Source organism: Acomys minous (genome assembly GCF_964271855.1).
Source record: "Acomys minous genome assembly, chromosome: 14".
NCBI lineage: Eukaryota > Metazoa > Chordata > Mammalia > Rodentia > Muridae > Acomys > Acomys minous.
The window spans coordinates 7,213,854-7,239,840 of record NC_140496.1 but is presented as its reverse complement, the minus strand read 5'-3'; the positions used below and the strand labels follow the sequence as shown (position 1 = coordinate 7,239,840).

At 51.3% G+C, this 25,987-nt stretch overlaps 1 long non-coding RNA gene across 1 annotated transcript; it reads left to right on the top strand.

Moving 5' to 3' along the window:
* The first annotated feature begins 13,615 nt into the window (after positions 1-13,615).
* On the top strand, positions 13,616-22,237 carry LOC311582827. The gene is made up of 3 exons (XR_014774260.1): positions 13,616-14,125; positions 19,400-19,578; positions 21,722-22,237. It is a non-coding gene; the product is annotated as an uncharacterized lncRNA (long non-coding RNA).
* Positions 22,238-25,987: the final 3,750 nt, after the last annotated feature.

Sequence of the window (25,987 nt, the reverse complement as noted above, 5' to 3'; positions counted from 1 at the left end):
ACTGAGTACAGAGCAAAGAGACATCACCAGGGCCAGGGAAGAAACAGAACTGAAACCAAATGGGAAATGGGATTTCCAGAGAGAATAGAGTTGGGGGCTGGGCAGGGACAAGGGGAGGGAAGGGATTGGCAGTTGCTTGGGAAAGTTAAAAGACCGAAGTAAGAAGCTAGGATATAAAATAGCCCTAGTCTCTCATTCCCAGCATCCAACGCGCTTGTGAACTGACTCCAACTGCCTCTCCAGGTTCAAGGAAAGAATTTGCAGGGCTCACTGCCTGGGGAGACCCACTAGTTATAGTATGGACGTTCCTTTCAGGAATATGAGCCCTTGCCATTCATTCTTCCCTTTCTTTGCTCCCGTCAGACATTACTAATTGATCACAGAAATTAATGATACTTTCAAACCTTGTGTTGTTTTTCCGCACTAAGCTAGTGCCAAACATTGCTGTGGCAGCCGTAGTCAGCACACCACAAATGCTTCCTGTGAGCGTGGAATAGACAGCTCACCTACTTCTCATTAATAAGAATAGTAATACTAGTACCAACCCCACTTTATGGATGGAGAAACTGAGACACCGATGGCCAGGTTCCACACCTAGTGAGCAACAGAGCAAGAATCAGGGTCCAGGGTGATGACCCAGAAGAGTATAGCCATGAGCATTAGACAAGGTGATAGGTGGGTATGCTCAGCTCGAAATATGAAGCCAAGGATGATTTGATCCAGTTTCAAGACCAGTTGTTTCCCTCTTCTGGAAGGATCCATCACTGTGCTTGACCCTAGGCTGAGTGTCCATGGGCAGGCTGAGAGGACTGGCTTGCTGCATGTGGACAGCAGTGTTGCTGACACAGAAAAGGCTTAGTGACAGAAGCCCTGGTGAGACTCTCCCAGGCATCCACGGGGACAAACATAGCCTGAGCACCACACAGACCTCCTGGGAAGGCGTTTCCTTCCTCTCAGCCCACCAAGGCCTCATCAAGATCCCTCCTGTTTCGCCATACCTGGGGACTTCCCTCCCATGCCCCTCCTGGCAGCAAAGAAGCGGCCATCGCTCTTCACTCCCTTTCCCTGTCCCCATGTTTAAGGGCAGGACAACATGTGGATATGAGACAGATCTTCTCCTGAGCCAGTCACCCCAGGAGAGCAGGCACGGGGCCATAAAACCCAGCTGGGGACTCGGCTAAGGAGGGGCAGGTAGCCATGGAAAACAGCCATGCTGGCTCCCCCTGAATCCCGACAGCCCAGTGTCCTCCACCCACCGCCTCGCACCCTGGGACCCTGGCACTGGGAACAAGAAAGGGCTTGGGGAAGGTGGTGGTAAGTGGGCTCTCTTCAGAGTTCTCAAAACAAAAAAGTCATCAGTGACTGGGGAAACAAAAGCTCTCTCTCTCTCTCTCTCTCTCTCTCTCTCTCTCTCTCTCTCTCTCTCTCTCTCTCTCTCACACACACACACACACACACACACACACACACACACACACACATCTTTGTCTCTCTCTTAGTCTCTGTCTTTCTTTTATCTCTCTGTGTCTCTGTCTATCTCTGTATGTTTCTCTCTCTCTCTTTCGCCCCTTTCTCCCTACTCTCTTGTTTTTAACTCTCTCTGGAGACCCTGGCTCCTTTGGAAGCTGTGGGAAGCCCAAGGACCCTCTCTGTGATGTCTCAGCATGTATAAAATCCGTGGGATGTAGGAGAGACGGCACAGAAGAGCCATCAAAATGGCTTAAAGTGAAATGACAGACACATTGCTGGGGAACACAGATCTCCCAGCTTCCTGACCTCAGACAGCCTGAGCTCAGGCTGTAGTCTCAAAAGGCTGACACTTCTGTGCTGGGAGGAGAAAACAGCCACCACCAGCTGGTGACAATGCGACAGGCTTTGTTAATGGTGCTGGCTAGCGGCCTGTGTCCATAATGGGAGGAAAGGCTAGGTTCCAGTTCGAGCTTAGGGAAGACAAAGAAGTGGAGCTCCCCATCCAGCCTCACCAACCCCTGAATCCCATCCACAGATGCTGCAGTTAGGGCCACCAGGGATAGTCAGTCCGAAGACCCAGTCTGCCACTCAGACCTCAGCACAGGGAAGCCCCAGCTGCCCATGCGCCCATGGGAGTTTTCAGGCCAGTGCACAAAGTAAAGAACATTGCAAAATGCTTGTTTCCGGGCTGGGGAGAGGCTCAGAAGGTGAGCGCACATACTGCATGCATGCGCCTTAACCCTTGTGACATAGGGACCCAGGCAGGAGGGTCACTGGGGATTGGTGGCCTCCAGCTGAGCTCCAGGTTCAGTGTGAGACCCTGTCTTTAAGAAAATAAGGTGGACAGTGACAGAACAGAATGAATGATGTCCTCCTATGACCTCGATGTGCACGTGCAAGCGTATGTGTGTGTGTGCACACACACAGGTGGGCATACATACATGTACATGCACACATACATTTTTAGTATGTTTCATGACAGAGGAAGTTTATACTTGGACATTGGGGAAGACCTGAGGCCAACGTGGCCATTGGGGAAGGCCCGGAGCCCACAGGCCTCAGACCATCACTCAGCCTCTGCCATGCCCCAGGGAGGCCAAAGTCTAGAGCTTCCAAAAACAAGGCCTTTCCATGCCTGCTGCGGCCCAGCATGCAAGCTGGGCTGAAACTTCATGCATGTGTTCCTCTCAGCTTGCCAAGGGCTGGGTCTAGGGTGTGCACTGGAGCCCCACAGGCCAGGTCAGGGTGTGTGTGAAGCGGCTCCCTCTGGCTGGCCCAGGGATGTCCCCTGCAGCCTTGGGGCCTCGCCCTGCCCCCCTACCAGTGCATGCTCATTCTGCCAGCAGTTCTCAGGGGGGTGTGACCTGGGAAACTGCACAGTCACGAACTCTGGTGCAAACCAGAATGGACAAATGTTTCAGGGTGGTCACTGGCAGGTGACCAGGCACTGTCCAAAGCATCCCGTGTAAAATGAGGATAAATACGCATGCATTGGCTTGCATCACTATTCCCAGCCGCTCAACAGATTCCATTCCGGGTCTATCCATCCGCACAGGAGGGATAGGGGCTCTGGTTCCTCGGCTCCACCCTTCCCGATGTGCACAGATCCCCAGACATAAGTGTGCTGTTCAGGTGGAATGACCACAGCAAAGCCAGCAGTCACCAGCATGCCATGAGGCTAGTGGGTGACTGTTGAGTCTCCCATAATGCAACAGCCCAAATCAACACCTCCCAGAATCCTATTGTCCCTACCCCCTAGCCAGCTGCCATCACCCCTGTAGCTTGCTGCCTCCTCTCCAAGCTGAAAAGACTACATTTCTCCACCCCCTACACCACCCCAAGACACATACCATGCAGTGAATGGGGGAGGTCAGGGCAGCTGGAAACAAACCATCCTGAGCCTTGAAAGACTTCCCAAAGGTCCTCCAGTAGAGGGTGGATCTTTCTGGAGAGGAGCCACAGGCTCAGCCTTCTCAGACACACTGTCTTGGGGGCAGACCCCAGTGATAGCCACTGGCCCGACCTGCAATTTAGGCTCAGCCCAGAGATTGAGGGTGGCACCGGCTGAGTGCCAGAGTCCAGGGGCAGCCTCAGTAATGTGAGGACGGGAAGCCAGCGTGTCACTGTGAGAGCTCTCCTCTTTGGAAAGCCCTCTGCAGCATCAGGTCTCTGAAGCTCTGTGGGAGAAACTGAGGCACCGATCTCTGTGACAGGCCTGAAGGTAGTAGCTCAGCTTCTGAGTGCTACAGTGAAGGGCCCCACGGAAGCTGGATGAAGCCGACTAAGGGGACAATCTCCACTTAGCCCTTGTGGGCAGCTCAGCCTGGAGCAAAGGGCCCTGGTCACCTCACCACATCCCTTGGGAACTGAGGTTCCTAGAAGTTGGCCACCGAATGTCCTTGGGTAGCTTTGGGCCTCACCCAGAATCTGTGTTCCAGAAGCCTGTGGTGAGCAGGAATTAATGGCCTATGTCGCCTTGGTGGCCCTATGTTGCTGGGACTTGCAATGTGGGCTCAACAGCAAGGCAAGCAGGCAAACTGTTTCTAGAAGAGTCCATCCCACTCAAGTATTTTTAAGAAAGTTTCTTTGCCTTCACTGAGGCCCTCATGTTTAACAATGTCCAGAGGAAGTTCCACAATGCTGCACGGCATTAGCCTCCCAGGAAGATGAAGGGTGTCCTACCAGGTGCTGCTACATGGAGGGGGACCTCAAACATGGTCCTTGGTGCTGGAAGCTAGGCACGAAAGGCCACATCTATTATTCCCTTTTTGCAAAGTGTCTGGGACGGGCAAACCCATGGAGTCTGGGAGATCATATTTGCCTAGGACGGGAAGGAGAGATTGTGGCAACACCCTAGTCCAAGTTTCCCAGAAACTCTAGGCTTGTGAAGACTATGCAGCATTGAGGACAGAAAACCCAGAATCCCACATGGCAAGCGAGAGACTGTCAAATGTGTGAGAGTTATGGGGTTTTTTGTTTGCTTGCTTGCTTGTTTGTTTTTCGTTTCGTTTTGTTTTGTTTTGTTTAATTCAGGAAAAGAGAAACAAGGGGCTGGGGAAATGTCTGAGCAGTTCAGAGCACTGGCTGCTCTTCCAGAGGCCTTGGATTCAATCTCCAGCACCCACATGGCAGCTTGCAACCAGCTGTAACTCCAGTTCCTGGGGATCCCACACCCTCTTCCGGCTTCCCAGGGCACCAGGCATACACAGACACTCATGCAGGCAAAATATCCATACATATAAAGTGATGAAATGAAAGACAGGGAGGGGGAGGGAGGGAGGGAAGGAGGGAGGGAGGGAGGGAAGGAGGGAGGGAGGGAGGGAGGGAGGGAGGGAGAGAGAGAGAGAGAGAGAGAGAGAGAGAGAGAGAGAGAGAGAGAGAGAGAGAGAGAGTGTCCAGGGTTGTCATTTTCTAGCTGTGTGACTAAGCTCTCCACCTTAGTTTTTTCACACTAAGAGACTGTCCACAGTCTTACTAACCTCCATGTCATTAAGACCAACCAGGCACTTGGGTGTGGGATCAACAGGGAGTCTACAGTCCCTACCCAACCTCACTTCCTCCTGCCCCAGGCAATGTAGTGGTCAGTGTGATGCTGGGCATAGGAGATGAGCCCATTGAGAGCTCCAGGTGACTTACACTTTGGCCAGAACTGCTCCCAAAGTGCACACTTCCCTGGGACAGGACAGGACAGGGGCCGCCACTGTTCAACTCAAGACTTGCAGGGACATTGGTCCAGGGTACAACAACCTCTTTTGAGAACACAACCCAGCTATCTGTAATTGCGACAAAGAAAGACACCATCCCTGAGAAGGCATGAGGTGCCCAGTGACTTCTGTGAATGTGTCAACACAACCCTGCATTTCTATGCCTGTAACCACCAAAATGTTGTGCTGTGTGGGGTCGGGGCAGCCTTCTGTTTTCTTCTTCCGGACTCTATTTCCCAGGCATTTTTTCCTAGTGGGCATGTATTTTTATATCTTTATGATCTTTTTAAAGAATGCTGCTTTCTGGATTGTGAAGCTCAAAGGCAAAAAAAAAATCTATTTAGGGATTTAGGGAAAAGATGCTTTAAGTGGGGACTAATGGGAAGAAAGGGAACTGAAGGAGCAGGCAGGGGCACGGGAAGAGGGCGGGGAAGAAAATGAGAAGATGTGCATGCGTGTGTGTGTGTGTGTGTGTGTGTGTGTGTGTGTGTGTGTGTGTGTGTGCGCGCGTGCCACGAAGTAGCCACCAATAGCTTTTACAAGGCTGGGACAGTAAGTTGGAAGTGGGACTCAGAATGGAGTTGCTTCGAGGAGGAAAGGGACAGTCATAGGCATGCCAGATGCCAAAGGTCCTCAGGAGGAACACCCACTGCTGTGATTCAGGTGAGGCCATGAAAAGCCTGGTCCCCAGGTCGGCACCCTGAGACGCAGTCGGACCTTTAGAAGTATATGCTCAGAGCTGAAGGAGACTCCACACCCATCCTCTTATGGCGGAAGCTGGAAGCCTGGGAACACATTTCCCAGAATCCTCTTCCATCTAGAGCATTCTAAGCTGGACTTCATTGGTGAGAACCATTTACACAAGACCTAGGAAGGCCAATGGCCCTAGGGAACAGACGTGTTAACTCCAGCATGGGCAGGCAGGCACTGCTGTCAGAGCAGTCCTTAAAGTTCCTGTTGCACCAAACTCCTGAACACACGAAGCACCCCCAAGCTCTGTTCTCCGGCTCTCCAGCGATTTGGAAGCATCCAATGGCCTGTGGTACATCTCTTCCACTGGGCATGTGGGAACCCTTCCCTTGGTGTTCTGAGAGCAGATTTTTACCATGGACCAAATGCCTTCGGCTTCCGGGATAATGCTGCACACCACCAAATCACAGGGAACTGTGATTCTCACCTGGACAGCTCCATCAACTCCAGGTGCACAGAGAGACCATAGCAGGCACAGCTTGGACAAGGCCATGTCTATCATTCTCCAGCCAGGACCCTTCCTGACACCTGTCCCCCTATCTTCAGGGTAACAGCTGCATGCCAATGTCCCCTGCTCTCAGCTTTCTCTCACAAAGCACCCCCTTAAAGGGGACCCTGGGCCTCCCTCAGGGCAGAGTATCGGCAGTGGGTCCCAAGGACCTGAGCAAAGACTTCTCGCCCTTGGTTAGTTTAACGGGCATTTCCTTTGCACCCTAGACATGCAGAGAAATGTCTGTTGGCCATGTGTGAAGTATAGCTTCCTCTGGCTTGAGATGAGTCCAGGGGCAGATGCTACTGCTCAGGGAAACATTCGCTGTGCAGGAAGCTTGTGATGACTGGGCTGGGGAGGTGCTTGGCCTTGGAATATTATCCCTAATGGACCATTTCCTGGATCCCTAAACTCTATGCCCTCACAGTCTCCAGAGGGTAAAATGCCCACAGAACCAGAGATTCCTGGGGCCTCTCGGTTGCTTACACTGCTGCCAGTGCACAGAGCCCTTGGTTTTGGAGCCCAGGGCTCCCGAGCCAAGTGAGGGGCAGTAGGGAGCCTGCTTGGCCCCCTCTGCCTGCTGCCTCCACCTGCACTGCTGTAGGAAAGAAGTGACAGACTCAAGAAATGAGAAGTCATTTGCGGCTCAGGGTTATTATTTTGCATGTGGTGGAATATATATACATATTTATTTTGGGTCCATCCAGGCTTTGAAACTTTAATGTCTAAATTGCCAGGATTATATAAATTCCCTTTCAAAATCACTGTCATGGTTTGGACGTCTACCCGCTGTGTAAGGCAACACCACCACTTGCTCCCTGATGCCTTTCTTCTTGGGCCATGAGGACGGATGCAACATCCAGTCACGCTGGCTTGGAAAGGGACTGGGGAAGACCTGTCATCCTGTGGGCCTGGCACCTCTGCAGAAGTGTGAGTCACAGCCCAAGGGCCAGCTCAGGACACCCTGGGCATGGAAATGGCTGAGGGATCCTGGGACCACATGACTTATTATGCTTCATATTTCCCCTTGGTAAAAACTAATAATGATGATGATGATATCATCATCATCATCATCATCATGAACAACAACAATTGTGATGGAGAAAGCTGGGAGTACCAAGCAGGTTCTTGTGAGCAAAGAACACGTGCATCCCAGGGCTGACCAGGGGATGTGCTGAATGGCCATTGTTTCTCCAATGTGAGACCATGGCAAAATCATTTCCCAGGAGAGGCTGATGATGACTGGATGAGTCAGAACTGCAAGGCCCATAGCAGCATCCATATGTGACCCCTGGAGCTGCAGAAGGCCTATGCTGGGCTCACAAGCAAAGCATCAGACCTTAGAGCTCTGTTTCCCCCATCTACACCCCGAGTCAGAATCCCCACTTACTTCCCTTCACATGCGCTTCCTTGGAGAGCTCCAGCTGAGACCATTACTGTGACAAAGCCTTAAAACATGTGTCTTCACGCTTCATCGTGTGTGTGCATCTGCATGCGGAGGACAGAGGTCAACCTTCCGTGGAGTTCTTCAGGCATTCACTCTGTTTTGTCTTTAAAGACTTTATTTTGAATTATGTGTATGTGTGTATGGATTTGAACACATGAGTGCGGTGCCCTTGGAGCCCCAAAGAGGGAGTCTGAAACCCCTAGATCTGGAGTTATAAGTGGTTTCGAGCTGCCCAGAGTGGGTGCTGGGGACCGAACTTAGGTCCTCTGAGAGGGAAGCAGGTGCTTGTCATCTCTCAGGCACAGCTGAGCCATCTCCAGCTCTGCCTTGTGTTTTGGGACAGGGACTCCACTGACCTCACCCTTAAGCCCCCAGGGATTTGCCTATGTCCACCTCCCCTGCTCCGGGATCACAAGCAGTCACCACTGCATACTACTTTTTCCAGACTGGACCCTGGAGGGCCTACCCTATGGCGCGTGTACCTTCACATGTGAGCTGGGCAGCCTGTCCTAATGACCAAGAAGCCGTCTTCACATGCACCTGCTATGGGGGGTTGGGGGGGGTGTGACTCAAACCCTGCTCTGACCCTCCCCTAACAGAGCAAGGAGGGACATGAAGGCAGCACACTGGCACTGTGGCCAAGTGTTTATCTGAGTGAGCTGTCACAGCCTGGAAACATGCAAACAGCTCTGTGGGCCACATCTCCCCCACCCAGTGGCAGTGGCCTGGTGGCACCCGTGTCCTGACCCCAGCAGCCACCCTCCCCCCATCTCCAGTGCTTTCTGGTGGCCACACCCAGCAGGGCTGAGAAAAAGCAAGAGTTCAACCCCTGTTTCTCCTCCCCTCGGGGATGCTTCAGCCTCCCTGCCTAGGCCGCCTGGGCTTCGGGGAGGCCACCGGCCTGACCTGTGGGTCTAGTGCAGGCTGCCCAGACTAAACATCCTTGATTAAGCCCCACAAAGGTTAAATGGGCAATTAGGCAGGTTGAGCTGAGCTGGACTGGCCCTTTGCCCCTTGGGGCCACGCCTGGACGCCAACCCCAGAGAAAAGAACCCTCCCACCTCGAAGGACTGACCTCTCACCCATACAATCCCTAGCTCCACACTGCAGGCCTGTAGTGGGCAGCACCCGTGTACTAACTGGGAGGAGAGGGGGGTCTTTCTTCTAGGTCACAGGCTGTCCCATTAGAGCCGTCCAGGGTCAACTTCCAAAAGCAACAACTGAACCCACACAGCCCTGCTGAATGTCCCCCACAGTGAGATGCCTCCTAGTATGACCAGAGACACTAGCACGTCTCTGCCTCTACTTCTGTGCCAGTTGCCAGAGGACTAGGAGTTTGTGTCCATAGGGGTGTCATCCTACAATCAGCACTGAGACTCCCAAGAGCCCCTGCATGCTGTTTGGGGCCTGACACTAGCAACATGGAACGAACACTCCTTGTACAGGTGGGGAAACTGAGGCTCCGGCTGTCAGCTGTTTTGCCTAAGAGGACCCAGAAAACTATTGCAGTGGGGCTCAAGCCCTAATCTTGCCGGCTTCTGGACCCCAGTTTGTAGTTTTTGCTGTTGCTCTGTGGAGCCAGAATGGAGCCCAGGACCTCACCGAATCTAAGTATGAGCTAAGCGCCCCCTCCCCCCCCCCCCCCCCGCCAGCCCCAGGTTCTTAATCACTGCAAAAGTGCAGAGTGCCAAGGAAAAGAGCTTGCCCAGGAGGGTGACAGGTGGTCACCTGCTCCCACGTCCATCTTCAGTTGGAAAGCAGGCGATGGCATAAGACCTGTGCTCACACTCGCTGGCTGTCCTAGACACAGCCTTGAAGGAAAGCAGAGGCCTCCCCGAGGAGCATGAGCCTTCCGGCCACAGGCTTCTCCCAAGAGCAGCAGTGTCTCATTATAGCAAAAGGCATGAGCTGGCCTCCTGTGCAGAAAGTCATCGGGGCTGTGATGGGTTCCCTATGGGCACATCCGGATATGAGACTAAATCCAAGGGCAGGTGGCCACTGCCGCAGCCTGGTCTCCAAATGCCCACCATTCCTTTGCCACAGGGGGAGCCAAAGGCGTTTGTAGGTATCTGTATAGGAACTGAAAACAAAATGCACTGGGAACTGAACCCAGGGCCTAGGCATACAAGGTAAGCACTCCTTCAAACCAGGATGGGGCCTGCCCTTGTTCGCTGAACGCCAGTCTGGATGAACCTTTCTGCTTAACCATGGACAGCACTTGCTCCTTGTCCAGCCCTCTGTTTATTGTTTATTTGTTTGTTTTTAAAGCAGGGTCCCAGTAAACTGTTTAGGCTGGCGTTTAGTTTATAATCCTCCTGCCTCAGACTACTGAACTACTGAATGCTAGGATTAGCACCACTACCCCTGGCTTTCTTCTTCTTCTTCTTCTTCTTCTTCTTCTTCTTCTTCTTCTTCTTCTTCTTCTTCTTCTTCTTCTTCTTCTTCTTTTCTTCTTCTTCTTCTTCTTCTTCTTCTTCTTCTTCTTCTTCTTCTTCTTCTTCTTCTTCTTCTTCTTCTTCTTCTTCCTTCTCCTCCTCCTCCTTCATCTTTCTTCCTCCTCCTCCTCCTCTTCTTTTAACATTATCCATTTAGTATGATTATAAAATAGATGCAAAGCTTTAGAATGGTGTTTAATTTTTTTTTAATCCTAAATAATACATTTAAAAAGCAGTAAAGTTGCTGGGCACAGTGGTGCATCCCTGTAATCCCGGCACTCTGGAGGGAGGGGCAGGTAGATTGATCTGAGTTCAAAGCCAGCCTGGTCTACAAATTGAGTCCAGGACAGCCAAGGCTACACAGAGAACCCCTGTCTTGGGTGAAGAAAAAAAGAAAGAAAGAAAGAAAGAAGGGAAGAAAGAAAGAAAGAAAGAAAGAAAGAAAGAAAGAAAGAAAGAACAGTGAGGCTCTCTATCATGATTATGTGAATATAAATTTTAGAGCCAGATTTCAAGTGAGGTGGCCAGTGCCAGCCTGTGCTGTGCTGCCTTGGACTCCTCTCAGGACACCGCTGAGATGAGGGTGAAGGAGGAGGCCCGGAAGGCAGGTGGCTCCCCAAGAAGCCCCCATGGGGAGACAAGAGACTAAGACCAACAAGAACGCAAAGACAGGGAATTCGAGCAGGCTCGTTATTACCTCTATAGAGACACGAAGGCACATTTAAAAATAAAACTATTTTCCAAGGAGCTAAAGATTTATAAAAACAAACTTTTAAGAACTGTCAGAGAGCTTCACTTTTATGCCCCTGACAAACGTAATATTTAAAGGTCTCAGGCTTGGGGCCAACAAGATGGCTCAGCAGGTAAAGGCGCTTGCTGAGTACTCACGACAACCTGAGTTCAATCCCTAGAACCCACATGGAAGTGGAAGGAGAGAACTAACTCCACATACTTGCCCTCTGACCCCCACGTGTGGCATGACACATCCCCCACACACATACATGCACATCATACACAAAATAACAATAATTTAATTTTTTTAATTATTCAAATTCAATTTAATTTTTCTATATCAGGTATCTATCTGAAAATATAGATATGTCACATGTAGCATCTTTGAAGTGACCGTGTCTCCATCTGGTGTATTTCATGTAGCAGGCTTTTCGAGAGTCTTTTAAATCTTGATTTACTATCCTTATGATTATTGGTGTATGAAGTATGTGTGTACATACCGTGGCACATGTGTGGGAGTCAGAGGACCACTTTGTGGAGTCAGTTCTCTCCATGCATGTTTATGTGTGTTCAGGGCATCACACTCAGCCCACTGGGCTAGCCCTCACATGGCAGGCTTTGAGTCTGCTGTGTGGCGTGCACAGGGGATTCCTCTTTCAAGGCTGAGTTTAGTTCTGCTGTAGTCTTGAAAAGCCAAAATGGAAGAAGCTCTTAATTGCAGTATGCCAGCACCCAGGAGAAGGGCCTGGGTGTACACAGTCTTGGGTCTGTCCAGATGTGTCCACATTTGCCTAGATGCAGGTCTCCCTTGCACTGAGCAGATGGCATGTGAGGAGGTTCTGTCATCTGTCCTGGCACAGTCTACACTTTGACACAAGATTTGGTTCCTCTGGCCTAGCAGAAGCCAGATACCTCCTGGTGGCCTTTGAGTCCCTCTGGATCTATCCTGTCAACCCCAGTCCAGCCTCTACTGCCCCGTCTCACTGTTTAATCCCGATAGCATATCTGACCCCCACAATTGCACCACAGGGCCTTTGCACGTGCTGTCTCCCTCTCTTCCTGACCCCTCTCATTGCACCAGTCAGATCAGAGACCCCCACAAAGACAGTCAGGACAGACAAGGCCACCGCACCGATACCGCCATTTGAATGGTGATCTGTGCCCTGCTGGACCTCCTCCATGAAGGGCAGACTCCAGGCCCCACTACTCCTCAGTCTGAAGCACCATTCTGGTATCTCACATAGCCTGTGAGCCCCTGATGGTAAGAACAGGGGATGGAGCCAGCAAGTAGAGGTGGAGACAGAAAACACGCCCCTGAGCCTGCCCCCTTACTCCAAGGGCCAAATATGCTAATTTGTGTGAGGGATGCTGCCATGGTACCCAGGGCTAACAGTGAGTCTGTACTTGCCACACTACCCCAGGGCCAGCCAGTGAGCTTGCTCCACCCTGTGGACTACCTCAGAGCTCAGGCTGTGCAGCTCGGTGGGAATTCACTACAGCCTTCCTCAAAAGATGACCACGATGCTGGGCCCAGGTCTGATGGTTCCAAGCCCAGCTACATAAACAAAACCAAGGTGAAGACCAAGAAGAATGGCCCATGTTCACCTGCCGTAGCCTGCAATGGGCGTCGTCACCTCTGAGGGTAGAATTAGCAGAAGCTCCGCTCTGTCTCCTCTCACGCACACACCAGGAGCACACATGCTGAGTCCAAACACTGATGAGTGAAGGAAAGAATTAGTTTCCCCACAGCAGCAGTGGCCCTCGAGGTCCATAGGGACCCAAGGACTCCATGTGGGGAACACCCAATGAGATGCCCTCAAAGACCCCAGGCCCTCCTCCAGCAGCTGGTGACCTTTCACCCCCCCCCTGACCAGCGGGAAGACCACCAAGGGAGCAGGGTCAGTGGTGAGGGGTCAGTCAGGGAGGGCAATGGCGTTTCCAGGAGGGCCACTTCTGGGGGGTCTTTTCAGGGAGGAAGAGCAGGAAGGGATAAAAAGTATGGAGGGAGTAAAAGTGAGGGGTGAGGGCACGGGTCACAAGCTGGGAGGTCACAGGAAGGAGGCACCCAAAAGCCCAAAGCTGTCTGCTCAGCCCTATGAGACCTCCATCCTCCCGCCGTTTAGTTTGAAGGCAAAACAGGAAAGAAAAGGCAAAGGAGAAGAGAGGGAAGAGATGAGATGGGGAGACAGGAAGTTAGGGAGAGTGCCGGGCAGAACACCGGCAGAGCCAGCCACTGATGAACAGAGCCAGCCGCGGGACCAAACAGAACAACAGAGTGGCTGGGCCATGCGTGGAGAACCCAGGGAGGGCACAGAGCCTAAGGTAGGGAGCCTGAGGGTGAGGAGGGAGGGGAGGGACACTTGACTCCTCCCCAACACTCTTCTTGGGGAGCCTCAGCAACTCTGGAAAAGACCAGAACAAGAAAGGAACCTGGGTAAAGTAGTGAACCTGCTTCCTAAACAGCAGGACTCCCCCCCCCTCCATCTCTCTCTCTCTCTCTCTCTCTCTCTCTCTCTCTCTTTCTCTTCCCTCTTTCCCTCCCCATTTCTCTCTCCTTTCTCTCCTCTTTTCTTTCCTTTCATTCTTCCTTTCTCTCTCTCCTCTCCCTCTGTCTGTCCCTCTGACTCTCTCTGTGTGTCTCTCTGTCTCTGTCTCTCTGTCTCTCTCTGTCTCTGTGTCTGTCTCTCTGTCTCTGTCACTGTCTCCCCCCTATTCTATCTCCCTCTTTTTCTATCTATCTTCCTCTTTGTTGCTGGTTCCCGCCCCACCCCACCCATCATGTCTGTGTGTCTGTCCATCTCTGCCTTCTGTCTCCCACTCTCCTGATCTCTTTGAGTGACGTGCAGCAAGATCCACCCAGTGTGGCTGAAGGCGTGGAGGCCTCGCTGGTGGTGAGCGTCAGCCCTCATCAGCTCAAGCAGCCCAGCCCAGCACTAATTACAGCGCAGTATGTCCTGCTATTTTGATTCATATTTCCTGTCTGGAAAACAGGCTGCAGTGCTGGGCACTGGGCCAGGACAGAGGCCAGGAGGGCAGGGCAGGAACCAGCCCGTCACTGACCAGAGTCAGTCTCAGGAAATGGGAACTTTCCAGGGAGGTAGGCTGCTATAGCCCCACCCCATACAATACGCCCATGCTCAGTGTATGGGGGATGTGCTGGTCCCTGGCTATGTGTATGTGTATATGTGTATGTGTATGGGGGATGTGCTGGTCCCTGGCTATGTGTATGTGTATATGTGTGTGTATGGGGGATGTGCTGGTCCCTGGCTATGTGTATGTGTGTATGTATGTGTATGGGGGATGTGCTGGTCCCTGGCTATGTGTATGTATGTATGTATGTGTATGGGGGATGTGCTGGTCCCTGGCTATGTGTATGTATGTATGTGTGTGTATGGAAGATGTGCTGGTCCCTGGCTATGTGTATGTGTGTATGTATGTGTATGGGGGATGTGCTGGTCCCTGGCTATGTGTATGTGTGTATGTGTGTGTATGGGGGATGTGCTGGTCCCTGGCTATGTGTGTGTGTATATGTGTGTGTATGGGGATGTGCTGGTCCCTGGCTATGTGTATGTGTATATATGTATGTGTATGGGGGATGTGCTGGTCCCTGGCTATGTGTATGTATATATATGTATGTGTATGGGGATGTGCTGGTCCCTGGCTATGTGTATGTATATATGTGTGTGTATGGGGGATGTGCTGGTCCCTGGCTATGTGTGTGTGTATATGTGTGTGTATGGGGATGTGCTGGTCCCTGGCTATGTGTATGTGTATATATGTATGTGTACGGGGGATGTGCTGGTCCCTGGCTATGTGTATGTATATATATGTATGTGTATGGGGATGTGCTGGTCCCTGGCTATGTGTATGTATGTATGTATGTGTATGGGGGATGTGCTGGTCCCTGGCTATGTGTATGTGTATATATGTATTTGTATGGGGATGTGCTGGTCCCTGGCTATGTGTATGTGTATATATGTATGTGTATGGGGGATGTGCTGGTCCCTGGCTATGTGTATGTGTATATGTATGTGTATGGGGGATGTGCTGGTCCCTGGCTATGTGTATGTATATATATGTGGGGGGGGGGATGTGCTGGTCCCTGGCTATGTGTATGTGTATATATGTGTGTGTATGGGGGATGTGCTGGTCCCTGGCTATGTGTATGTGTATATGTATGTGTATGGGGGATGTGCTGGTCCCTGGCTATGTGTATGTATATATATGTATGTGTATGGGGATGTGCTGGTCCCTGGCTATGTGTATGTGTATATGCATGTGTATGGGGGATGTGCTGGTCCCTGGCTATGTGTATGTGTATATGTGTGTGTATGGGGGATGTGCTGGTCCCTGGCTATGTGTATGTGTATATGCATGTGTATGGGGGATGTGCTGGTCCCTGGCTATGTGTATGTATATATATGTATGTGTATGGGGATGTGCTGGTCCCTGGCTATGTGTATGTGTATATGTGTGTGTATGGGGGATGTGCTGGTCCCTGGCTATGTGTATGTGTATATGTGTGTGTATGGGGGATGTGCTGGTCCCTGGCTATGTGTATGTGTGTATGTATGTGTATGGGAGATGTGCTGGTCCCTGGCTATGTGTATGTATATATATGTATGTGTATGGGAGATGTGCTGGTCCCTGGCTATGTGTATGTGTATATGCATGTGTATGGGGGATGTGCTGGTCCCTGGCTATGTGTATGTATATATATGTATGTGTATGGGGGATGTGCTGGTCCCTGGCTATGTGTATGTGTATATATGTATGTGTATGGGAGATGTGCTGGTCCCTGGCTATGTGTATGTGTATATGCATGTGTATGGGGGATGTGCTGGTCCCTGGCTATGTGTATGTGTATATGCATGTGTATGGGGGATGTGCTGGTCCCTGGCTATGTGTATGTGTATATGTGTGTGTATGGGGGATGTGCTGGTCCCTGGCTATGTGTATGTGTATATGCATGTGTATGGGGGATGTGCTGGTCCCTGGCTATGTGTATGTATATATATGTATGTGTATGGGGATGTGCTGGTCCCTGGCTATGTGTATGTGTATATGTGTGTGTATGGGGGATGTGCTGGTCCCTGGCTATGTGTATGTGTATATGTGTGTGTATGGGGGATGTGCTGGTCCCTGGCTATGTGTTTGTGTATATGTGTGTGTATGGGGGATGTGCTGGTCCCTGGCTATGTGTATGTGTATATGCATGTGTATGGGGGGTGTGCTGGTCCCTGGCTATGTGTATGTGTATATGCATGTGTATGGGGGATGTGCTGGTCCCTGGCTATGTGTATGTATATATGTATGTGTATGGGGGATGTGCTGGTCCCTGGCTATGTGTATGTATATATGTATGTGTATGGGGGATGTGCTGGTCCCTGGCTATTTGTATGTATATATATGTATGTGTATGGGGGATGTGCTGGTCCCTGGCTATGTGTATGTGTATATGCATGTGTATGGGGATGTGCTGGTCCCTGGCTATGTGTATGTATATATATGTATGTGTATGGGGGATGTGCTGGTCCCTGGCTATGTGTATGTGTATATGTGTGTATATGGGGGATGTGCTGGTCCCTGGCTATGTGTATGTATATATATGTATGTGTATGGGGATGTGCTGGTCCCTGGCTATGTGTATGTGTATATGTGTGTGTATGGGGGATGTGCTGGTCCCTGGCTATGTGTATGTATATATATGTATGTGTATGGGGGATGTGCTGGTCCCTGGCTATGTGTATGTGTGTATGTATGTGTATGGGGGATGTGCTGGTCCCTGGCTATGTGTATGTATATGTATGTGTGTGGGGGATGTGCTGGCCCCTGGCTATATGTATGTGTGTATGTATGTGTATGGGGGATGTGCTGGTCCCTGGCTATGTGTATGTATATGTATGTGTGTGGGGGATGTGCTGGCCCCTGGCTATGTGTATGTGTGTATGTATGTGTATGGGGGATGTGCTGGTCCCTGGCTATGCTAGAGCCCAGGCTTGGGTCTGAGTGCTGAGTTTAAATTCTCCCAAGTCTCTTTCTGGCACTGGCAACAGCCCAGGGTTTGTCTGATACCTGGCAGCATCTTATACTGTGGTTGGGCACATATGCCAAGCCCTCGTCACAGACCGGATTTCCTTTGGTGTCTCACTCGTTCCTATAATGTCAGAGCAGGAGAACTGCCATGGCAGGAGGCCTCTCTCTACAAAAAGCAAGGTGCATAGGAGGGCCTGCTCTTTTGGTGTTAACTTTGAGGTCTGTGAGGCTTCTACTTCCTCGTATGCAAGAAGGGTTTGCACTAGCACTGGTGCTTGGACAGACTAACTGGGCCAGTCTGTGTGCCCAACTCAGTACAGCACTCCTTGCTCACCACGGAGAAGGATCACAAAGAGGATGTCCCATGACCCAGGCCAGGTGCATCTCTACATCTGTGACTGTCCATGCACAAGTGTTTGCTTCTATGAAGCATGCGTGCAATGACACATGAATACATGTGAGAATGTGTGTACCATACCCATCTATGTACACAAGTGTGTGCAGGAATGTCCATACCCACACCTGTGTCTATGGGCACACATATACCCTGCGTGTACACGTGTCTTCTGTATCACCATGTGTGAGTGTTTAAAAGCTAATCCTGCCATAAGGGGAGCGGGAAGAACCGGGAAGGCACTTTGGTGCCTTTAACAGATGACTGGATCAACAGGTGTGGCCTTCCCATGGGGCACAATATTTTTTTATTCACGAACACCAAGCTGCGAGTGCTGAAGGCTTGGTGCTGAGTGAGAGACCTGCATGGTGGAATCCCATCCATGAGAACAGGTGGGTGTGGGGTGAAAACATACTGACAGCTGGGGTGAGAGGCTCACCACAACGGCCAAGAGAAGCTTATGGGGGTGAAAATGGCCTAGACTTGATTCAGGGGGCCAGCGCTACTTAGCAAAGTTGTCGATGGGTGAGCCGTTTCCTGAGAAGACAAAGCGCGATGATGAGGTTTGAAGGAGCCCAGCTACAGTGCGTGCGTGTGTGCGTGCGTGCCTGCATGCGGGCATTCTGGGGCAGTGTGTTCACGCTGCCATATCTTGAGATGCAGGATGGGATGGACAGATGGATATCTCAGCCTGCCTGGAGACCCACAGACACGTTTGTCCATTCCCACAAGCTTGAAGGATATAAAATTAAGTAGTGTCCCTTTAGGGGGAGTCATACCCAAAACCTGATAGTTCCCAGGCTCCAGGGCAGAGTGGTGCTGTGCTGTTCTGGGGTGCACCCAGACATGGGCTCCGCCTCCTGTCCCCAGCTCTAAGTCCTATTTGTGTGAGGGATGATGGGAACAAACAAGCTAATTTGTTTCTTTCCTCTGCTTGGGGAAGGAAGCACCTGCTGCCTCCCGGCAGTGCCCTCTACAAAGCCCAAGTGCAAGGGTTTACTGTGCCTGGTCCCCACATCTTCCCTCCTCACTCACATCAGAAGGGAGCCTGGACCTCAGGAGGCAGAGGTTTGCGTCACCCTAACCCCAAGCCTGGCACCTGGCTGGGTCATCCACCTTCCCAGCTGCCCCTGGAGGGAGCCCAGGACTTTCTGGACAGACCTGCACACACCCAGGGCTCCAGACAACTCAGACAGCACCCCATCCTCTGTCCCTGACACAATAGGAAAGGGCACCCAGCCCTGTTCTGGGTACCACTCCTGGGGGAAAACATGAACTCCCAGCAGCCAGAGGGCATCTGGACCCTTATCTCCTCCCGTACAGAACCCTTCCCTCTCGTGGGGTCCTTCTCTTGAATAATACTTGGGAAATTCAAGCAAGCTCAGGCTCACGTCAGAGGTCACAGATGCAAAGGTACACCAAGATACTGAGAAATGCCACTTCAAATTCTCACAAGAGCCATTGAGGAGTGAGTGAGAGACTAGAGGTGCCACTGAGGGGACAGAGAGGAGTCCTGGTGCGGTGGGTGGGGTGAGGCGTCCATGGCAGGAGCTGATGGTTTCCTTCTGAAGATCTTGTCTCTCTTAGTTAGCATCCAGAATGGAATTCTATGTGCCTTTCTGCAATGAAGACATTTCCTAAGCCATGACATGATGCAGGCTGGAGGTAGGGACCAGCCTGTTAGGATGAAAATAGTACCCTGCCATGTGCAACAAGCCTGGCACGGTGGATTCTGGGAGCCCGCACCTCCTCAGAACAGCTCCCCTGGAAACTCCCATGAAGAAAAGGATGAAGGTAACCCAGGTGGAGTGGAGGTGGGATACACAAGACCAAGAGGATGACCAAAGTCCTCATGTGTGCTCGGCCACACATCAAAACAAGGCCTTTCTTCTGTGGAATTATTGTACATTAATTTAGAATAATAAGCTCATAAAATTACAGGGTGGATCCACAGTAAACCTAACGGTGGAGCAGCTAAGAGTCTACCCTACCACAGGCAGCATCAGCTGAGGGGAAAGGCTGGTGAATGCTGCAACCTTCAGGCCTTGAAGATCCCAGGCTCATCAGCTCCCTGCACAGCCTGGAACCAGCTGTCTGCCCTCACTCAGCTTCCCCAGCAGGTCTGTGGAAACGCCTCCCACAAGGCAGTCATACTGGAGAAGCAGCCTGGGCCCCAGCAGACAGTGCTACCCATGGGACACAGTTAGCAAGCAACTGTGACAGCTGTCACTAGGTTGGGTGGTGATGGCACAGGCAGAGGCAGGCGGATCTCTATAAATTAGAGGCCAGCCTGGTCTACAGAGTGAGTTCCAGGACAGCCAAGGCTACACAGAGAAACCTTGTCTCTAAAACGAAAACAAGCAGAAAAAGACACATAGCCAAGCACACAGGGTCACGCAACACAGCCCCAGGTGCCACATACAGGACTGCTTTCTTAGAGACAAGGCTTCAAGCTGTTGAGTCTTAATGGCTCAAAAGAAGAGAAGTCGGACTTCTCTCACAATGGTTTTGCAAAAGATTTTGCTTATCTGGGGGTTCCTGCCTCTGCTGTCCAGCGCAGAAGGACGTGGGCAACTCCCAGGAGGCTTGCAGGGAAACTGAGCAGAAAGCTCACCAGAATCCACAATGGACCTTCTCATGACCTCTGGCACTCTGCCCTCACGAGCCAGCATGCTGGGGAAAACCAAAAGCAAAACCCACTGAAGGAGAAAGCTAAATTCTCTTAGCACCTGGTAGGGCCACCCAGGACAGTCCCCTCACCTTGAGACCACCAGACACACACACACACACACACACACTCTCTCTCTCTCTCTCTCTCTCTCTCTCTCTCTCTCTCTCTCTCTCTCTCTCTCTCTCTCCCCCTCCCTCCCTCCCTCCCTCCCTCCCTCTCCCTCCCCCCTCTGTGTGTTTCTGTCTCTGTCTCTCTGTCTCTCTCTCTCTGCCTCTCTGTGTGTCTCTGTGTCTGTCTGTCTGTCTGTCTGTCTCTCCCTCTCTCTCTCCCTCTCTTACACACACACACACACACACACACACATACACACACACACACACACACACACACACACACACACACGCACACACACACAGAGCTTCTGGGGTCCTCCATAACTCCCTAGGCACGCCATCCCCAGGCCTCGTCCAAGTCAGCAAAGGGCTCAGAGCACTCTCCCTCTGCTGTTTTATGAGCCTTGCAGTCACCCCTCCCTTGACATTGGTGCAAAGATCCTTATTTAAGCTATAAATTGAATTAAAAATTCACATTTAATATTCAGTTATGGTGCGGTTAGGAGTTTTATGGGCGGCCGCTGCCCTTCCTATTTGCTTACAATGTTGCCCCTCATGTTGCCAAACCCTAGCTGCTCGGACTGCCAGAAGGATGCCAAGTTATTAACAATTATTACCTTTTACAGTCATTTTTGGCCCCAGCCTGCTTTTTTGGTGGTCTCATAATTTCAAAACAGGGACCTTTGAAATTTTACCCAAAGACCAAATGGGCCTGCGGGCCACACTTCCTCACTCCCACCAAGCAGGCAGGGCTCCCACTATGAAAGGCTGTCTGCCTTTGGCTCCCAATGGGAGCTCCAGGCCAGTCCTGAAATCTGGAGAATAGGATCCCCAGAGAGGGACAGAACAAGCCACCCCATAGGCTGGGGATCTGTGCCAGGAGTGACGTAGCAGCCTGAGCAGTGTCACAAACTGCGAGCGTGCTACAGGCCCATGGAAGAGAGCATGCTACAGGTCCACGAAGAGAGCGTGCTACAGGACCGCGGATAGGAGCATGCTAGCTATAGGCCCACAGATGGGAGCGTGCTATAGGCCCATGGAAGCTCCACCCCATTAGGCCACCCTCAGGACTTTCCTTAGCTCACAGTCTATCTGGAGGTGTTAGCTACATTATTAGACTCCCGTGTGTGTGATCCGGGCACAGGACAGACTGGGTGCATATGTGTGGGGAGGCTAGAAGGAGATATCTTATATTATCAGATACTTTTGTCATTCTCCACCTTATTTAGTGTGTGTCTGTGTCTGTGTGTGTGTGTGTTTGTGTGTGTCTATGTGTGTGTGAGTGCATGTGTGTAACTGTTTCCTCTGAATACAGGTATATGTGCCATGTACATGCCTGGTACCAAAGTAGGCCAGAGAGGGTATCAGATGCCCCGAGGGTTGCAAGCCACAGAGTGGGTGATGAGAAATGAACCCAGGTCCTCTGCAGGAGCAGCAAGTGTCCTTAACTGCAGACTTACCTCTCCTTATTTTTTTCAGAGAGGGTCTCTCCCTGAACCTAGAGCTCATCAATTCAGCTAAAGTGACTGACCAGCGAGCGCCCAGGAGCCTCTTCCTCTCTACTGTTAGGAGTGAATAGACAAGTTGCCACACCCAGCTCAAGAAGCTGCTAGGGATTGAACTCTGGTCCTTAAGCTTGTCCAGCAGCCATCTCCCCAGCCCCTGAGCAGCTCGGACAAATGCTTCCTTCAGTGGACTTCACTTGCTTTAATCAGATGTAAAGATGTAGTTATGAATTTATGTCTGTAGAAATGTAGATGTCATAAAGTTACTGTTGTATATTCAAAGTACAATATATAAATATTATGTAAATGAAAAGTCATAGTATATTGTATAAGTAAAAGTATAGATTATAATACAATATATAAGTATTTTTAATACATTATGTCAATTAAAATTGTAAATTGGGGAGGAGCAGCGCTGAAGAGTCAGCTCAGTGGTTAAGAGCACTTACTGCTCTTGCACAGGACCTGGGTTTGGTTCCCCGAAGGCGCATGGTAGCTCACGACCATCTACAACTCCTGTTCTAGGGGATCTGATGCCTTCTTCCGGGCTCCACGCATCCTCATCTTCATGCACCTCAACGTCTCCAGCACCCACTGAGGCCTGCATGGTCTCTGTGCCCTGCTAAGGGACCATCACAACCTACAGTCAGATCTGGTCTCCAGAGGCTCTTGAGGACCCAGCATGCAGCCCAGCTGTGGCCCATTACTCAGAAACACCCCCCACCCCACCCACCCCACCCCACCCCACCCCGCCAAGGAAGCAGGCATTCCTGGGACTCTGAAGTGACACCCTCATGGGCATCAGAATGGCTAAGCCAGCCACGGTCTGAAGACAAAGGTGGGGTCATTGCTTCCCGTCATGGGTCCTTGGCACAATCAGGGCATGGCAGAAAACCTTCAAATAGTCAAAAGACCTCCATTCCCGTTTTCCTCCTGGCTGCGCCCCCTCCCCCAGCAAACAGCTGTGAAGAATGCAAGAGAGTATGGAACAACACAGGCTCCACTCAGCAGGCGCAGGCAGGAGGGTCAGAAGTTCAAGGCCTCACAGCGGGCTTGGGGCCAGCCTGGGTGCCTCGAGCCGCCGTGGTTAATATAGATGTTAGTTTGACAAGATCTAAAGGCCCAGGCTTTGGGTCTGTCTGTGAGGAAGCTTCTAGATTAGATAAGTGAAATAGGAAGACCCGTCTGAACATGGACAGCACCACCCACTCACTCACTCATTCATTCATTCATTAATTCATTCATTAACTCATTCCATGAATAAGGCTCTGTTCTGAATAAAAGGGAGACACGAACTAAGTACCAGCATCCATCTCTGTGACCAGCCGCCTCAGGCTCCTGCCCTCCACGCTGCCCCCTCCACGATGGACCACATCCCCAAACTGTGAACTAAATAAAATGAACCCTTTTTTCTCTTAAGCGGTTATTTTTGTCAGGTGTTTTGTCACAGGAACAGAAAAGAAACTGAGTCACCACCTTCCACTACGGCAGCTCCTGGAAGATCAGTCTCCGAGGTGCACAGCAGGTCCGTCCTCAAGGGACTGGAGAAGGCATCTTTCCTCACCCTCACAATAAAGCAAGAGGGCCTGTTCCATGCTTGCCCACATTAAAGACAGAAAAGCAAGCATGTGGCCAGCTTGGGCACTGAGCAGCAAGGCCATTTCTGGAAAGGTGGGGAGGCAATGGAGGTTTTTTTCAGCCCCTGAATAAAAAGTGTCCTTTGGCAGGCGATAATTACATTCAGGAAGGCAATTAAAGTTTTAATAATTTAATTACCTTCCTGCAAACCCATCAAGAGAAATACAGAGTGAAAACATTTTTTTGAGGGCGGGCAGGCACAAGGAAGGTGATCACACGCCTGAGATAGCTGGGCTCCTGGGGAGCTGACACATTAATTTTTACGGGCTGGCCGCCGTTATTAATAGGCAAAGCTAGATGGAAGTATTTTTCCACCGCGGGGGACCACACCATCATTTGATCCCGGACGCTACAGCAAACACAGCCTTGGTTTCTTTCTGGACAGAAACCTTGTTTTCCTGGACCCACATTCACTTGAGGCGAGTCCAGTTTCTTGAGGCTGAGCTTCACAGAGTGAGGTCGGCTACATTCAGGGCTGCCCTTGGGGACATCAGTAAAAAAAAAAACCCAGAGAGGAGATCAAAGCCAGCCGGTTAGAAACCTTGGGACGGGGCTGACATGGCCGGGTTCCGTGAGCAGGAGCCTCCCACAGTTGGCCCGCCCTTCAAAGCTGGCGTGGGCTTCCGGTCTTAACCCCATCACACGCCACATCTACTACCATCACCTGTACAGGTATTTAGCTCACAGCTTTTTATCGTAAAATACACGTGAGGTGACATGTACCCTGCTAGTCAGCCTAGCAGTACCTCTCAGTGGCAGGACCTACAGCAACTTCTCAAGCTTTCTTGTCACTCAGAGGGAGACCCCGCAACATCACTATGCAGCCTCTACCCAGTGCGTTCCTTAGGTCTGCAAGCCAGCACGTGCCCTGTGCGTGGACGCTGATGCTCAAGTGTACGCATGCACACACTAGACCGGGGTCCGTTCCACTTCCGCCTGGTGAGGCCGCCCCTGCTGAGCAGGTGAGAGCTGCAGCAGCTGGACGCTACCCACTGGGCCTGTGAGTACCTTGTCCATAAGACAGGAGGCAAAGATGGTTGTCAACCCCACCAAGTCCTTCCTGCCTCCTGGGTGCAGCTTCAGGGAGGTTCTCGGTACCCTGGAAGGGCACCAAAGCGGGAGTAATACAAGTACTCCTGGGGTCTAGGTGAGGCAGTCACTCACGTCAGGATACAAGTGTCTGCCTCGTTTCCTTCAAGGCCACATAATGTGCTGTTGTGTGATCAAGCCAGCATGTATTTAGCATATTTCCTAGTGATGGATCTTTCTAAAGTTTTCTTCCCTTTTTTGCATGAATACAAACAACACCGTACATGACATCTTTGCATGTTGTACAAATATAACTTGTTCCTTGACCGTTTGTTTGCACTTTTCAAAATTAGCTATGTTACCCAGGCTGGCCTTCAACTTACAGAAGTCCTCCTGCCTCAGCCTTCCAAGTGCTGGGATTATAGGATCACAACACCGTTGAGACACCCCCCCCCCCAGGGAGATGTAGCTATGTGTCTATTCACTCCAGGGTACCAATGGATTCTATCCAAATCTAGCCTGGCAAGCCAATGGGCTGAGCCAGGGATCACAGGAGAAGGGAGGGCTACAGGAGTCAGACTGCCAAGGAGCTCTCTCCCCCTGCCATCAGTTAGACCCTGGGGAGGGGAGGGGCCTCGCGTGCCTGGCACCGTCTTACATAGCCTCCTTGACTTCCACAACAAAGTGTCAGTGCTAGTGACCTGGTGCTGTGAGGCCCCCTGCAGGGGACCACAGCTGTGCTGATTTCAACATGGCAGTGGCCGTGGCTGGAGGGCGGGACTCTACTTGTCATCACGAGTGGGAATGTCTGTGTCAAAGGAGCCAGGCTCTGCATTCCGATGTGACTTCCTGCACATGGCCTCAGTCTACCCTTTCATCGCTGGTGTGTGAAAACACACGTCTACAGCTCCTTCCAGTCTATCTGCTCAGGCAACTTCCAAGGTGAGGCTACATGCAGTCAGGGCAGGATTGTATGCAGCACTGGGAGGCAGAGAGAGCAGCCAGAGTCAGCTGCAGCCCATCCTTCTGAGTGAGTTCCTCAACGGCCAATAGACCCAGGGTTAAGAGCCTTTTGCAGGTAGTCCTAGCCTCTTTGTTGAGAATGCCAACTGCGCACTCAGAGATGGCTTTCTACAGCAGACACTAGGGATGCGTGCTCCTACCTCCGTTTTGAAGATGACTCTGAGAGGTAACTTACCCAAGGCTGCATAGCTAAGGAGTGTGAGGCTCAGGTTTAAGCTCAGGCCTACCTGAGCACACCCTTAACTGCCTCTCATGGGCTGCAATATATTCTGTCTCTTCACCGTGGGCCTTACATCACAAGCGTGTCAGAAGTGTCTGCCTCAACATACAGAAGACGAACCTCCCAAAGCCACCTTCTGGTAGAACACTGGGGTGTGTTGTGCTTGCCTGCCTACCACACAGAGGCCACAGAAGAAAAGCAGGATTCACAGGTCCTGAGTGTGAGGGTGCCCAAGGTGCGGCCCAGAAACTGGTGAGAGATCCTTCAGCCACCGGAGCTTTTGTCTTTGGAGGGAATCACTGTTGTTCCCCGTGGGTTCTGTTGAGTTCT